Source organism: Pan troglodytes, chromosome 13 (genome assembly GCF_028858775.2).
Source record: "Pan troglodytes isolate AG18354 chromosome 13, NHGRI_mPanTro3-v2.0_pri, whole genome shotgun sequence".
Classification (NCBI taxonomy): domain Eukaryota; kingdom Metazoa; phylum Chordata; class Mammalia; order Primates; family Hominidae; genus Pan; species Pan troglodytes.
Window position 1 is genome coordinate 56,993,510 of NC_072411.2, and position 17,324 is coordinate 57,010,833.

Here is a 17,324-nt window from a genome sequence, read left to right on the forward strand (position 1 = left end):
TTTTCCAAAGCTGTCTTTCATTTTAGTAAAGTTGGTTCCTTCTCTAAAGATCAGGAGTAACTGCATAAAAGTAACACAGCATGTGAACAGTTTAGAGGCACTCAAATAAGTGTTCTCTTTAGTTCTGTGATTGTTTTCAGTTTCAAAATTGCTGTGAAATGAAAACATACATTTAACTAGACAGAAAACCCTACTGGAATTGGCCACAGTGCTAATTATTTCTATCCCTCTCAGTTCTTTAATTTGTTGTGGTGAAATGAATGTGATCAGCATGGGGATTCGTGGTAGGTAGGTGGCTCTGCAGATAGACTGAAGCTATGTCTGTATAAGTCAAAGCCTTTACAGATTTCACTCATCCTGCTTCTACTGCCACCTTCTATGTTGCTTAGGAATTCAGAGTTTCTTTGGATTGAACATTAGGACATTTTCATATTCATAATTGTCTCTTCTTTCTGTATGGTATATAACATTAGAAGGGTTATAGGCTACCTGGGTAGGATGGAAGTTAAAACTCAGTTCACTCATCCCAGAAATTATTCAGACGGCCGTGAAGCAATATTCTTCCTTGAAGGGTAGCAGGGTGAGAAGAAAGAGCCCAGGAAATTGAAGACTTAGAATTGACATTTTGGCTCCACCATTTACTTACCATATGGCTTTGTTTCGTAGTTGAAGGGAAAGGAACTTAATTTTCTTTGGTGCAAAATTAGAATAATGCCTAGCTGTCAGTGTTGGTGTCAGAATTAATTAAGATAAACAGAAGGGCCCAGTATATAGATAGTCCTTAACAAATGCTGGACTCTCCCCTTTGCTTAGCTTTCCTATTTGTTATGCCCTGATATTATCAGCCTTATGTCTAGACGGGACTGGGACTTTGATGGTTTGGGCATATCTATTAATTAACACTAATTTGTGAATTTAAGCACTGAGTGTTGTCACACCTCTGATCTAGTGAAAAACTACCTGCCGAAAGACTTGAATTCCATCATTTTACATTTTGTGTGGTCCACAGCTCTTTCCTACTGTGGTCTTAAAACTTTAAGGGCATTCTCCTAATTTCTTAGCCTTACTCACCTAGTTAACGAGTGGAGTTACTTTGGGAATTTACAAAAATCTTCAGTTTGTTCTATGACATTTACATGTAGCTGTACTTATGATATTAAACCTCGTATTCAGAATTGTTATTTTTATTCCACTTTTTCATATATTTGTTTATATTTATGGGGAACATTGACATTTTGATATGTGCACACAATGTGTAGTGACCAGAATTCTTCCCCCTGCAATGCAGAGAGAGGCTATTGACACCTGAGAAGGAATATTTCACATATATTGACAAGAGTGCATAGGTAGCTAAAGGATGTGTCTACTTCTGAATTTTGACAGAGGCATTTGCTACATTGCATTTGTTCATTTGCTTATTTATTAACTTATTTATTACTGATTCAACAATTGTTTAATATATGCTGATTCTATCCATGGCCTTGTATTTGACAGGCTTTATGCTGCAAAGCATACACCATGATTTTTGCTTTCTCATAATAATGTACTTAGTAAGATGTGTTACACATTATGGTCACTCAATTCTATTGAAATGAATTCTTGGGAAAGAATTGTGTAGTACATTTACTTTAGTATTCTCTGGTGTTCTATGATAGGATAGATAAAATGGGGAAGGTAGAAAAATTGGTAGATTTTATTAACATACAGGCAATAAATTTTTTTCTATTATATGTGCTGATCTTTTATTATCAAAAATCAGCCACATGCATTATATCATACTTATACCACATCTTTGCCAATGTAGTAATTTTTTTGCATTCCTTAATAAATAACTAAGTTCAATAATTTACCCTAAAATGCAAAAGTTAGTTTCAGAACTCAGGCTGTATTTTATTTTCAAGCTACAGTGAAGGCTAAATACTGCGTCTTACCAGATATTCATCTAGTTAAAGTACTGTTGGTAGATAAAGTTTAAATAATTAATAACAATATTTATAGCACTTTAAAATATATCATGTGACATTGTAGTGAAGATACGATTCTACTTCATTTTATAAATGATGAAATTGAAATTTTAGAAATTGAGAAAGACTTGCCCTTTTTAAACTCAGTGCTTTAAAATATATGTATCTATCTATAATAATTCCATCTCTGATTAGTTTCAATTTTTTGACATAATGTTGATTCATGTTAAGGCTATACAAAATACAGATAATATAAACAAATTCATAAAAATAAGATGGATTCTGATGACTGACATCGACATGATTTGCTCAGACATTTATTTCCTCTGCTTCCAAATGCACACATAGCCCTTCCTCTAAGGAAATATTTCTCAAAGGTTTGTCTATAGGCTACATACCTCAGAATCACTCAGGAAGTCTAACAAAATGAACATTCCTGGCTACTTCCCAAACTTCCTGAATCAAATTCCATGAAAGTGGAATTCTGGAAATTTATAGTTTTAAAAGCTCTCCTCCTCAATCTTAAGTAGATGAAAGTGTGAGAACAGCTGCTAAATGACTGTGCCCTTCCTGCAGTATAAGAATGTAATTCCATAACTGCTGATTATCCTGAGAGCTGGCCAGTCATGCAGAGCATCCAGGTGTTGAGAGTTTTGCAGCACAAATAATCCTCACAAGAACAGATGATACTTGATAGCATAGCACAGTGCAGTCATTTTAGAGAAAAAAGAAATATACAAAGCACAGAATGTGATGTTTCTCCACATTGACACTAGGAAGCTCATGCTTAAGAGAAATAATTCTCCTAGTGTGATCAGCATTATTGACACATGTAAATAAGCTGTGTGTCTGTAAGTTTGAGGTGGAAAATTCACGTTTAAAAAGCATTTTTCCTGCTTCTTCAAAGCCAGGAGGTCATCAACTGAAATTTTCCTGTGAAGATTTAGACAGTATGGTATAATACGATGCTGTCCAATACAAATATAATAAGAGCCAAAAATGCAAGCCACATATAAAATTTCAAATTTTCCAGTGGCCACATTATAAAAAATAAAAAGAAGCAGGAGACAAAAATTTTAATAATTATTTTCTTTTACCTAGTACATCCAAAATATTATCGTTTCAATATGCAAACAATATACAAATTATTGAGATAGTTTACATCCTTTAATTCATCTCAAGTTTTCAAAATCTCATCTCTATTTTTCACTTAAAACACTTCTTGTTTCAAACTAGTCATATATCAAGTGTGTGCAGCCACTTGTGGTTAGTGGCTGTCATATTGGGCTGTGCAGGTCTAATAGGTTTAATAGAGAAGAGTTGTGTTCACATCTTGTGCTTACCACTTAAATGTCTGGTGATGTCTAACAAGTAACATAACTTTTGAGCCACAGTTTTCTCATCTGAAAAAAATGTAAATTGGGAATAATATATAACATATAACTTACAATACTATTTGATCAGTTATACTGTAATCTGCAAGGTACTGGTTATATGTGTATGTATATATGATGGTATGCTATGCTGGCTGTTACAAATGACTAAGAAAGAAAATTTCTAACATATTTAACAAAAGGTTATGTTAAGATAGTCCAAGTAGTTATGGGCACAGAAATACTCTATGCTGGGTGCAGAGCCAATGGTTTTACGGCCAATAATAGAGTTACAGTTTTATTTTTTGGTTAATAAAATCTTTTATTCTCTGAGAATGGAGTGTAAATGGCAGAAAAAAGGTGTCTGGTGCACACATACTTACACGTCCTGTGTAAAGCAACTACCTGTGCTTTTGTTCACGAGGGAAGATAAGGATAGCTAAAACCAATTTAATTTTGAGTGATCTATTGGGAAGCTTAGTTATCCACCAATATCCCAGATCTATAAATTGTAATAGTTATATCCTAACTGATCCCTTCACCAGAGAAAGCTTTATCTAAAGCGTCTTACATTTTGGGTGCATAATACTGAAGAAACTCACCAATTTACTTACGATTTGGCATTCTGGAAAACATATCTGAGAAAACTTCTCTGCTTTAAAAGATGAGGTTGTTCTGAAAACAAAGGAATTAGCTATGCATTAATATGTTCTGTGATTGTACCATGCACAGCACAGTTGCATTCCAAAATGAAATGACAAAAGGATACTTATCCTTTCTTTAGATATCTCATGTCAGGAGAGAAGAATGGAGTCTAACAGCTTTTTGTTTATTTACAGGAAATATGTGCAGTAAAGCAAAAACTATACAAAATGAAATATTAAAGCAGGTTTAATAACCATTTATTGATTTAATTATTTGTGAACTCTAAAGGGAGGGAGAAATGGGGAGATACTGACAGGCTTGTGTTTTCTTACCTTCAACCAACTCAAATTCATAGTATTCTGGCTGCAAAAATTTTCTCCTATTATTTTATGAATTAATCCAGGTTAAATATTCCTTTTTAGAGCATGTCGCGTTTCTGTTTTTTTCTTTTTTTCTTTTTTTTGAGACAGTCCAGGGGTTCTCATTCTCTGAACTTTTCTTTCTAGGATCTAAAAACACATAATGGCTAATTGCAATTTTTTTTTTTTAATTTTTGCTTATTCAGTGTGCAGTGTTTATTTTGGAGCCGTATCCAAAATAGTAAAACAAATTAATGTTTTTTTTTTGTTTTTCACAGAACCATCTCCAGAGATAATTGCCATTAAATTAATGATGTAGGTTACTCCTCCCATTGATGCCCTGTGCCATGGCTTAGCATGATTTCATTTCCACTTTTCAGATTATGAGACTCAGACAGAATGTACAAAATTCACAGCAAGGTTTAGAGACACCTTGTTGAAAGCAAAACAAAGAGCCGAAAATAGCAAAGCCCACATCCCACTTTTACTTCACTTGTTTTTTTCCTCATTAGCATAGATTATTTTCCAGAAATGGCTTACCAGATGATTCTCTGGAAAACATCTTTTTAAAGTTCACTTTCTCTCTTCTGAGCTGGTTCTAATTTAGGATGATTGGAAATGTTAATTATTACCACTGCTCCATTAGGTACCTCAACAAGCACCTTCCGAGAGCCAAAAGGAATCTGTTTCTAAAGTGTGGTTTGTGTAAAAAACAGTTCACCTTAAGATACTACCATCCCTATTAATCTTGCAACAATAAGTAATTAAAATTTAGAAATTCATATAGGATATCTAAAAAGTAATTTAAATAACACGTGTAATTAAGAGAATGTGAATCTAGCTTAAAAAGCCACAGCATCTAAAAAAACCACTGTATGTTTGTATAGAGCTCATATATTACTTTCAGCAAATAGTTATGTCATCCTCACTATGCATGAAGCACTGTATTAAAGCCCAAGAATTTCAAGAAGAGTAATATGTGGTCCTTAAGTTTAGGTAGCCAGAGTCTGATGGAGAGATATCTACAAGTGAATAATTTAAGTAATACATAAGAACTATGTAATAGAATCATGTCCATGATTCTTGGGAGATGAAGAGGTGGACTTCCTTTTCCCTGATTGGGAAAAGGGTTCAGGAGACAACTTGGATGAAGAAGTGATACTTGGAATGAATCTTAAAGATTGATTAAGCGCTTGCTAAATGGGCAAGAGGAAGAAAAGTATTCCAGGCAGAAGGACCAGCAAGAAAGGACATGACTCATTCAGTGGATAGTGGGACATTAAGATGTCAATGGTAGTAGGTAAGGATGTTTACAGGAGATAGGTACAGGTCAGATCCTGAAGGGACTAGGTTGTTTTTTGTTGTTGTTGTTTGGTTTTGTTTTTTCCTATATTGTAGAATTTTGTCTTTGTGGCTCATTTAAAATAGAAGATTATAAAAATTAACTTTTGTCGTGGTCCAAATGTTTATGTTTCCCCCAAGTTCATAAGTTGAAATTCTCACTCCTGGTGTCATTGCATTAGGAGGTGGAGGCTTGAGCAAGTAATTAGGTCATGAGAGCAAAGCCCTCCAATGGAATTCAAACCCTTATAAAAGAAGACAAAAAGAAACTCTTTACCTCTTCTGCCCTATAAGGACTCAGTGGGAAAACTGTCTGTGAGGAAGCCAGCCCTCACCAGATACCAAATCTATCAGCACCTTGATCTTGAACTTCCCAGCCTCTAGAATTGTGAGAAATAAACTTTGTTGTTTATAGGCTATCTGCTTATGGTATTTTATTATAACAGCCCACATGGACAAGACAACTTCTTTTTCAGAATGAATACTCTAGTGAGCACTGTGGAGGTTATCCAAGGATAGAATGAAACTTTGAGGAGGTCCAATCAGAAAGCTATTATAATAATCCAGGTAAGAGATGAAGTGGGCACGAACTAAAGAAGCAACAATGAAAATACGAAAGTGGCTGAATTCTAGAGATATGCAGCAGTCAGAATTGACAATACTTGATGTCTGAATGGATATGAGAATTAAAGAAAAAGGAATTAAAAAGGCTTTTTATATTTGAAGGTTGGGCAACTGGATGAATGTTGGTTCCCAACACCAAAATAGTGTATAGGAAGAAAATATGATTAAGATGTGAGGTGGTTGCCAGAGTTTATATTTTATTTTGTGTATAATTCTTATTGTAGGAGGAAACTGAGGCTCACACTTGAGAATTCAGAACAGATCCTAGGACTGTAAACTTACGGTTTATTTCCCAGTCTGTTTCCTTTATCCTAGATTCTCCTGTACTATTCACTGGTATTGCTGAACATATTTCTAAATCCATCTTTGTTCAAGGCTGCAGGTCCTTTCTTCCCCGGTAACCTCCAGTGATTTACTGCATGTTCAAATGTTTTTTGTTGAAATTACAAAAATGTTGGATTATAGTCATGTATCTCATTGAAAAAAAATAGAAAATTGGAATCCAGAAGGTGATTTGACAGAATTATTAGAAAATTGGTGGGACAGTGAATGTAGCAGTAATTCATTATAGAGACCCTCTACAGACTGCTAGTATGTATTATAGCATATTGGACAAAGTACTAACTAGATTTTAAACTGCAGACTAGAAGATTCAGTCAGCGATTGATGAAACTATTGAAACAATAGATAGCCTAATCACTGTGTTCTATTGATTTGGATGATATTTTTCAGAGTCCTTCCTTTCCTCTGGAATGGGAAATGAATTAACACAGTTGCCTTATGTCCCCCTGAGTAGGTGCAGTAAATTTTATAAATTTACAATTGTGTTGTCATCTCCAAATCTCAGAGCCAGGGTCAGATTATTTTTGTGATGCAGTTGTGATCCTGCAAGCACACCATGCAATACACAATTAATAACAGGGCCTAGATAGAGATGGCTGAATTAAGTATCCCATGGTTTCCTAGGCTAGAGAGACTAAGCAACTATAGAATGATATAAATGCTTTTCCAACTTTGCTTACTGCATAAATTCCATCTGTATTTCTCAGGCAATTTCTCATCTCAATGTGATCAGATGTTACATGTGCTTGGGGACATAGTTATATTATGTCACTTTAGGCAAAATTAGAAATAAGCCAAGCTTATCTTGGCATCCAATTTGCACCTTTCCCTGCCTTTTTCCCAAGCTACTCTGCCTGGTCTCCTACTCCAACCTCTCCAGACACTCATTATTGTACTTTGCTCTTATTTTCTCCATCCTCAGTCTATTAAAAGCATTTTTTTTTTTTTTTTTTTTTTTTGGTCAGGCGCAGTGGCTCACGTCGGTAATTCCAGCACTTTGGGAGGCCAAAGTGGGCAGAACACAAGGTCATGAGTTAGAGACCAGCCTGGCCAATATGGTGAAACCCCGTCTCTACTAAAAATACAAAAATTCGCCAGGCGTGGTGGCGGGTGCCTGTAGTCCCAGCTACTTAGAAGGCTGAGGCAGGAGAGTCGCTTGAACTGGGGAGGTGGAGGGTGCAGTTAGCTGAGATAGCGCCACTGTACTCCAGCCTGGGTGACAGAGAGAGACTCTGTCTCAAAAAAAAAAAAAACAACTTTTTTTCAAGAAGGCACTAGAAACACTCCTTCACGCTAGGGCTTATATTTCTGATAAGACTTAAAGCATTACTCCTCTTTGTTAGATCAGTTTTTCCTTCAGCCATAGGAACTAGAAGTTCACAAGTGTAGGACTACAAGGTGCCAACAAACAAGTGGGTGATGGGGACACCACTCTAATTCTCTCCCCTGGTCAGACTACCATCACCAAGCTCCTATTAACCATCAACATTGTAAGACTGATAGTCTCCTTGCCTCTCTGCTTTTGCACCTAGGAAAAGTAAAGTATGCTAAAAGTGATTCGGATGTCCAAAGTGGCTCCCTCACTCTCTCCTCCCTACCAGACACCAGCAGCCTGTGGGGATATTCCAGGAGACCTTCTACTGCTCTATCAGCTCTCTCCACTGTATTTTGCTTGCTTGCTTTTTGTTGTTTATTTTTCCAGTAGGCCTCATGATTCAAAATGATGTCCTTATTTCGTCTTTAAATGTTCTGATACATTCTGTCACTTGGAATGCTTCTTCCATTCAAATGGATTTCTTCTTTCTTCCATGTACTTCAGGCTTTCTGTGTTAGAAACAAATAAACAAACCTGCTAAAAAGTTTTTAACGTGGCTTAATGTTCACTCCTACAGGGCAGCATGCAACTGACAAGAAGAACAACAAAGAAGGGTAAGTTCTAAGGAATAGCCCCTTTGAAGCCTCAGAAAGAGTGGTTTCAATGTTCCACTTATAAAATCACAGAGCTGTCTTTTTTCCTGGTTCAGAAAAAAACAAAACTCAAATTGAAAGCTGTATGTGGAAAAGGCAAAATTTTTATTGTTATTTCATTAAAACTAAGGTTAGAAAACTGAAAAAAATAGAAACATGGTAAATAGCATTTTTAAAGGAAGTAATAAAAACCTTCATAAATAAAATTATATATTTTCCTTTTTCCTACATTTAAGAAATATATTAATCTAGTTTTACTGATTGATTAAATTTAGGACATATGCCCAAAATAATCTAAAATTTTTATGAAGACATCATTAGAGGAACTTGAATATTCTTAAATATATAGTACTTAACCAAATATAATATAAGCAATCATTAAACAGATGAACACTTTTATTCATTTCTTTGTTCCTAAAGATGTTTTTCTACAAAATCATGTAACATGGATGTCATAAAATACAGAAATATGTATTTACTTACAATATATTCACTGTTGAGCTGAGATTGCATCACTGTACTCCAGCCTGGGTGACAGAACGAGATTTTGTCTCAGAAAAAAAAAAAAAAAATATATATATATATATATATGTATGTATCTATATATATATTCACTGTCACAGACAAAGGTTTTATTCTTCTCTAGGTATTCCTCCTTAGAGCCACTTTTTTCCTCAAAAATTCAAATATTCAGGAAAGACAATGCCTATGGTGACTAGGAGGAACAGGACTAGTTTAAACCAACATAAAATGTCCTCATCTGTCCTCTTAGCTGAAGTTAGTTAGGTTTTAGTGGTTATTTTCATCTTAGAAATGTATACCCAGAAGACCTAACATAATTTGTCTAGATAGAAAATTTTCAAACATGTTTATGCCAAATTATTTTTCCCCTATGATTTTCAATCCCAAATTGTCATGTAAATTCTAAAAATATGACTCCTGAGAATTTAGCAAAACCTAATTTCTCTTCAGGAATCTTTAGCAGAACATTGTGTGGACTTGATCACGGAAAGACTTCATTTGTCAAATGGCTCAAAGCCTTCCCCAACTTCCACCCCTCTTACAATATCTTAGTATAAAAATCTTCAGGAGCTGAAAGAGGAAGAAATCCAAAACTAGTAGATGCCCATAGATGACAAACAGAAACAGAATCACCTTCTTCCATAAAGAGTTATTACCTTTGTGCCATGAAGGCTGATGGTGAATAAAGCATAACTTTTGCATTTGTCACATGCTACAGCCATCTTATGAAACATAATTTTCTGACTGTTGGTCAAGAAATCGATGGAGTATTTAAAAGACTTTGGAAATAACTTACTTAATGAAGGGATTATTTACGGAATTGGTGGCAGATTTACAAACACCAAACAGGGATGATGAGACGCCTAGAGATTAGCAATAGCAGGGAGCCATTTACCTTCCCTGTGCCTAAAGGAGCAAGGGAAGTAAAATTTGGATCTATAGGAGAGTGGCAGTCCTACAGTAGCTGTGGCCATAGAGGGATGTAGCCACTGGCACTGTTGGTACTGGGCACAGAGCTCGGGGAGATAGAGGCCAACTAGTAAAACACCATGCTTTCTGTTCTCCTTTTCTCTGATCCCCTATCAGTGTCTCTTATTGGTTGACTCCAAAGGGAAGCTTGGAAGTGAAAAAGCAAAGGAGATGCAGTCCACAGGGGTCAGCCTCCCTAATTACAAGCAGGGCACAGAAGGACAAACCTTGGATTATGGGGTTTTGGGGTTAAAAGAGAGTAACAGAATAACTGGTATGTTTGCATTGCTGTCTTTCTCATTGGGAGTAACTTGACATGAACTTCAAGGTTGAAGATAATATGTTTGATGCAGAGAGAACTGAGAAGTGGGAAAAATAATTGTAAGCCTTGTGCCTTTTTTCCTATTAGAAAAAAATACAGATTTTTAAATTTCTATTAGTGTTAAAATTTGTTTTCTAAGCATTAAAATGGTTAAAAAGAAAAACATGTTGGTTGTAAAAAAATTAAGCAAGGCAACCTATAAAGTCCCCTTTCACCTATGCTTTTCATTCCTTTATTTCTTCATAAATTCATTCATGGTGCTATTCGTTCAAAACATTTTAGCTAATAATAATAGCTCACATCTATAAATATGTGCCAAACAGACCTCAAAGTGTTTTATTTGTATTTAATCATCAGAACATTAAAAAAGTGCTACTATTATCCCAGTTTGGCTAAAATAAAGTTAAGTAAATTGCTGAAGGCATAGAGTTGTTAATAGAAATGGAATTGAAACACAGGCAGGTTGATTCTAAAGTTTTTGTTCTTAACCACTCTGCTGTGTTGTGATGAACAGATATTTACTGAGCACCCACTATGTGGCAGGGACTTTTCTAGGCATTGAACATACAGGGATAAAAACAATAAACTATGTTCCTGCTTCATGGAATATATCTTTCGGTGGTAGGTATAAGCAATAACCAAAGGCATTAATGGGCTTATAATTTCAGGTTGAAATAAATGCTATAAATAAAAATAAAGTAAGGTAAAGCATTAGAGGGGATAGGGGCTATGTTTTAGGATGAATAGGGCAGTCTCTGTCGTGATGATATTTGAATGATCTCACATCATTCATCAGAAACAAATGGTTTAAGAAAGGTACTTATGAAAAATGTGAATAAAAAATTTTCCAGACAAAAAGAAGAGTAAATGCCACAAGCCATAAGCTGTTGAAAGATAAGTAAAGCCAGTAAAGGTGTGAAGGGACACTAAATTGTTAATAAAAACTGATATGGTATTTATATCAGGTTCTGTTCTGGGGATTTTACTAATATTAACATTCAGCTTATTACAATAATATGAAGAATATCCTGTTGTATTCCCTAATTTATACACAACATAACTGACACTCACTGCCACGTAACTAGTAAGGTAAGGATCTAGATTTCAAACCAAGGCAATATGGCTGGTTGATAGTGTCTCAACTATTCTGACACTGTTCTTCCCAGATTGATTCTCTAATTCACTACTGTTTTCCCTTCAATCATCTGTATCTTTATCCAATTTAAAATTTTTATAAATGATTCCTCAGAGTTGTTTTATTATTCTTCATTTTTAAAATTATCTATATTTTACATTTCTTTTTGTTCTTTGTTTTTTTAATAGCATCCTTTGTTTTAATTTGTGGATAGATATACTGTAGATTTTGAAGATTTGTTTTGTTTTTGCTGTCCACATTGTCTTTGCTTATTTTTATTTTGTTTTTTTAGTAATCCTTGGAATTTCTTACATGGATTATTTTCCCAAAAGTCAAGTGAACCTTGGCTGTTTATTTGAAGAGGAAGACACCAAAAATTTGATTGGAGGCTCTGGATGAGTACCAGATTCACACCAGATTTTGAGGTGGTGAGCCAGTTTCTTCCTTGTGAGACAAGCAAATAACAATATATTTTTACTCTGGGTACATTTAATTTTTGTAGAGATGAATAGTTCAATCTCCTTCATGGTAGTGGTAAGGATAGGTTTTATATTTAGCTACTGGCATTCCTGAAACAGAATAAGATGCCATGGTCTTATAGTTCAGTGTGTAAACTTTCACAGCTTTTGCAAGTTTTCAGCCCAGTGTTAGCCCCCAATCACTGTGAATGTCCCCAAGTACAGAGCTTCTTTGGTTTTACTTTTCTGGTTTTATAGTGAGACAAAGGCATTCTGGGAAGTATAGCCAATTGAAATTGAGGCTTTAACAAATACTTACTGAGCACCTACTCTGTCATACACTTTTCTAGATGCTGGAAATACAGCAAGGAAAAATAAGTACACCATTACCTGAAGTCTTCTATTGCTTGTATAGTTCACTTTTTTAAACAGCTTGATTGACATTCTATTAACCATCCTGGCAATTGTGTGTGGTGTGAGGTAGTGACCTAACATCTTTTATAAAAACTAAATATTTAAATTTTATGTGTTGAAGGTATTTGTTTTGTTTTGCTCTTTTTGATTTTGATGCATGCATTTAATTTCAGAATATGGTTTATTTTTCTTGAATCACCAGAGAAATATCCATTTTACTCATTTTAACACCATCTCTTTCTTAAGTTAATTCTGTTTCTTTGGAGTTTTTCAGTTTGTTGATATTGATTTGTCTCTTTTATTGATGTGGCAACATTTTCTCAAAATATAGAAGATTGCTTTTATTTTTACATCGTGTGGAGAAGGAGGCATATTACTTTTTGAAAGATGGAGTGTATTTCTTAAGCAGTAACAAGTCATGCTCTTTATGTGACATCATTTTTTTATTATAGTAAAGTTTTCAGGTGATATTTGAGAGAGAGAGTCTGGATATGAGGTTGCATATAGTGAATGAATTATCACAAACACTGCTTTGATTATCAGGCCCTAGCAACCATGGTCACTCTAAGAGTGTCCTGTCAGAACTATGACTTTAGAGAGCAGTGTTGAGTGATTTAGCTTTGGTTCCTGTTCTTAAGTTGGCTGCTCTGAGTGTAGGGACCTACATTTAATTAATTTTATTTTGACAACATCTCATGTTTTTCATCCTTCATTTTTTCTGTTCCTGGTTCTCTTCAGAGTTCTTTTAGGAGATAAATGTGTTTTGTTGTTTTCTTGCCGTTAATGTTTCCTTTCTTTCTTTTGTCTTTTTCTGTATTTAAATGCTCTCTGCCTTCTGGTTTCTATTTGGAGTAGTACGTTCTTCTGTTTTTTTAAGTAGATTTTGCTCCCAGTCTACAGTCATCTGCTTTATGCCATCTAGAATAGCCTCACTCTCTTAGTTTGCTCGTGATTATTGTGTGTTTCTCATGACTTTACATTAAAAATATATTTATTGTGTAATTTCCTCTGGATTTAAAGAGGGGAAGATAGATTTCTGGAACTTTTCTTTCTTTCTGATATATCCTTTCTCCCTCTTTCTTTACCATCCATGACTTACTCTACCTGCCATTTATCTTCACCTATGATTTAGAAGGTATGTAAGATGTTTTAATTTTAGTATTGTTTGTCTTTTTACCTGTGTTTGTTAATATACTTTGAGATTTGATACTCAGATTCTTGTGATCAAATCATAACTATAATTTATTTCTCCTCTTAAAATATAATTTTTTAGTTTTGCTTTTCATTTTTAACCATATTTGCAAGTTTACTTTAAAAAGAAATCTGAGAAATTGTGCTCTGATAATGTGAGAGTTGTAATTCATAGCATAAAAGGATAGCTCTCCATCTCTATATAGAGTGATTTGTTTTTCTTAACTGGGTCTATCTTTGCAGTTAGTAGAAATACCTTATGTTAATCAGTTCTAAATTTCAATGGATATCCTTTATTTCTTCTACCTTCTGGGATTTTTAGGGAAAGTTAGGAGAGGTTTCATCATGGATGCTCACCAAACAGTACTTCCTTATTCATCCCAATACCGAGTGCCTTTATAATGTAGACTTTTAATAGCTAAGCATTAGATTAATATTATTCCTCACCTTATACTCTTTTATTGTCTCAATACCTTGTTAAAGTCTCCTCTAGTATAGCTTGAGAAGTAAAGCTGAAAGACTTTATGCTCGTATTATTTCTTCAATGTTATTGATCTCATCTGTTGTTTTAAAAATATGTTTAAGGGGAATATTTATTTCCCTGGAAGGAAAAAGTGGCTCTTACAGTGCAACTAGATGATCTTAAATGCCTCCAATACATGTAGTGGCCAGTTGCTGGCAGAAGCAGAAGCACAATGTTTAAAAAATGGTGCATTGTATTCTTATTGATACGTCTTCAAATTCTATTCATACTGAGTCAGCTTGATGAAAACAATAAAATCTCTAAGGAATAGTTTGTTTACCTCTTGCCCAGAACATTATAGCTATAACATTATAGTTCTGCTATTGTATTATGTTAGATACATAGATTAAATGATCTAAATGATAAAACTCAAGCATTTAAAGTGAAAGTATAAGAAGATAAGTTGTAGATGAAATATAATCAAGTTGAAAATAAGTATATTTTATATGAGCTTTTATATTAATTAAAGGTTCTTGTAAGAATTTGTTTAAAAAGATCAAATGTTAATATAGTAATATTAATATATATTTCCTTGCTATTATTACTTATGTAAGTATGGAAATTTAATTTTCTCAAAAACATGTAGTTTGATACAGGTTCCTTTCTTCAATTCGTAGTCTTTCTCTGAGCCTTCCCTGGAAAGAAATCATGTCTAATAGTGACCATACAATAATACCATCAAGACACAACTCATTATTTATGAAAACTTCACTTCTCAGTAAATTATCTGAAATGTTTGATAGCTAATTTCTGCCAAACATTGTACATTTTCCCCTCATCAAATAAAACTATTTCCAAAGCACACAATAATCTTTTTATAGGATAGCAATTTGAATGGAAGTTAGTTTTTTTATACTTTTATTTTTACAACATGGTTAAGAGTAATTTTCTCTAAGTGGCATAAAGGCAGATTTCCTCAAGCAAAATCAAGGTAGTTAGCTACTGTTGCATGGCTACTACAAAGGCAGAAGAGTTCTGGGTGGTATAAAGGGAACTTCTGGACAAATACATTCTTTTAAGCCTCTTTAGTATCCAGTAACATTATCTCTAAATACAAAAAAGTCAATCTGATCCACAAAAAGACTGTGGCATGCAGATGTATGCAACTGATTTAAGAAAATTATGAAGTTTCTTAATGCTGTAGAATGAAATATAGAAAAGCTTGAATGGGCTTTACAAATTATACCATTGAAATGAAATGTGATAATAATGTCTGCCAACCAAATTCAGTGTTCTCTTTGTGTCACTAAAATCAAATGTGCAAAATAAAGCCTCAACCAAACAGTAATGTTTGAGATTCCTTAGAATGGTTTGTACAACATTTATAAATGTTCTAAGGAAGTCAGTTTAGTTAGTAGCTGGAATGCAATATTATTTCAAAGCCCACACTGATCTTTATCTTAAAACCAAATGTCACTCAGAATCTAACATAGAGAAGAGTTTTTTTCAAATTAAATCGTGTTTTAAGATGTAGTGTAATGTTTAACAACTCAAGGCAGGACTTGAGTCAATGTTTATATACTCAAATTTATATTCTTCACTGATTCTATTTGGAAATATGTTCTTAAAAATGGACATTGCCGCAGTAAATGCATTTCCAATGAACTGGTTTTATTACATTTAACATATAAATTCTTCATCACTAGGCATGCTACTGACTTTTCATGTTGCTTACATACAGAAAGAGGACAAACATATTAGAGTAAAATGACTGTTTGATCTTCATGACAATTATATTTATCCTTGTAAGTTCATAAATGATTATTTTGACATGTCATTATCAATGTATCTAACAGAGCCTGGCATACATATAGTAGGTGAAATATATATATATATATTTCATGTTTGTGTGTATATATTATATATAAAAATATACAACTGTGTATATATGTGTGTATATGCATAGTGTATGAAATATATATTTCACATACATATATGTGAAAAATATACACACATATATACATGCACACACATATATACATAAATATATGTGAAATATATAAAATATATGTACATACATTTGAAATATATATTTTATATTTACCATAAAATATGCTATATATACTATATATACACACATATATTATACACACATATATATTTCATTTGTTTTTGCTTTCATTTATTTCTGCATAGAATCCTATAATTCTATATACAGCATCAGCTAAAAATCCCAATTACCCTATGTTTAGGCACATTGACATGACTTATTTTCTGAGTTATTAAAGTAAAGAGACTGACTTTAGGCACTACTGAGTTCATCAAGTTAAAGGCCATCTTGGAAAGATCTCTCTTGGTGGCCAGTTATCTTCTTCTAGGTGACACTACTGATTTTTTATGATGATAAGTATACCTTGACATAACACATAGAGTGGGTATGGTTTAAAGGTTTTATATGGATATTCCTTAATAAGTAGTTTGTTACTTGGAGATAAATGGTAATTCATAGCAATATATTTAACTGCATAACTGAGACTTTTTAAGAAAGTAGAATATCCTTCCTACTTCCTAAAAATCTTGAGATTGAGAGACCCTTAAGCTAAAAAATCAAATAAAGCTTTTGTCCAACATAGATAAAACATAGACATAATTTACCATCACCCTCACCTGCTTCTATTCTGAAATGACACAAAATGGACAAACACAATGGTTTCCAGAAAGTGACCATAAGACAATGAAGAATGATAATTTCTAAGTGATGGGAAACACATGAGATGAGCCCAGTTATATAGCTTATTCTCTTGAGCTACCAGAGTAGGGCACAGGGAGAGGATGCACAGGCAAATCCCAGTAAACTCTGCCTCGAGCACATGAAGAGTTCATAAAGAGCATACAGGAGAGTAGAGAGCTATGGTTAGAAAGAATTTCAGGGAACTACAGAAAGTCTCTTCAAGCATTCAGCTAATCATTGAGTGAGTGCATATGAAGAAACTATGCAAGCCTGGGGGATGAACTTCCCAAAAGGATGTGAGGGAACAACGACACAGCAATACACGAGGTTTAGAAGATTGCCTGTACGCACCAGCCAGATTGGAAGATCTCATGATTCACAGTACACAGCGTAGAGTACTCATAAAAATTTTGTCTCAATACTTGTAATTTCCTCTAGACTGGGCATGACTCTGCTTATGACTAATAAACCATAAAAACCCAAGTGTTTAAAGCCCTTCCAAC

General features: G+C 34.0%; 1 long non-coding RNA gene across 1 annotated transcript; it reads right to left on the minus strand.

Moving 5' to 3' along the window:
* Positions 1–3,307: 3,307 nt before the first annotated feature.
* LOC107973708 (uncharacterized) lies at positions 3,308–8,472 on the minus strand. Its single transcript, XR_001716101.3, has 4 exons — positions 8,247–8,472; positions 4,315–4,491; positions 3,940–4,012; positions 3,308–3,367 (listed from the first exon to the last, which is right to left on the minus strand). It is a non-coding gene; the product is annotated as an uncharacterized LOC107973708 (long non-coding RNA).
* Positions 8,473–17,324: the final 8,852 nt, after the last annotated feature.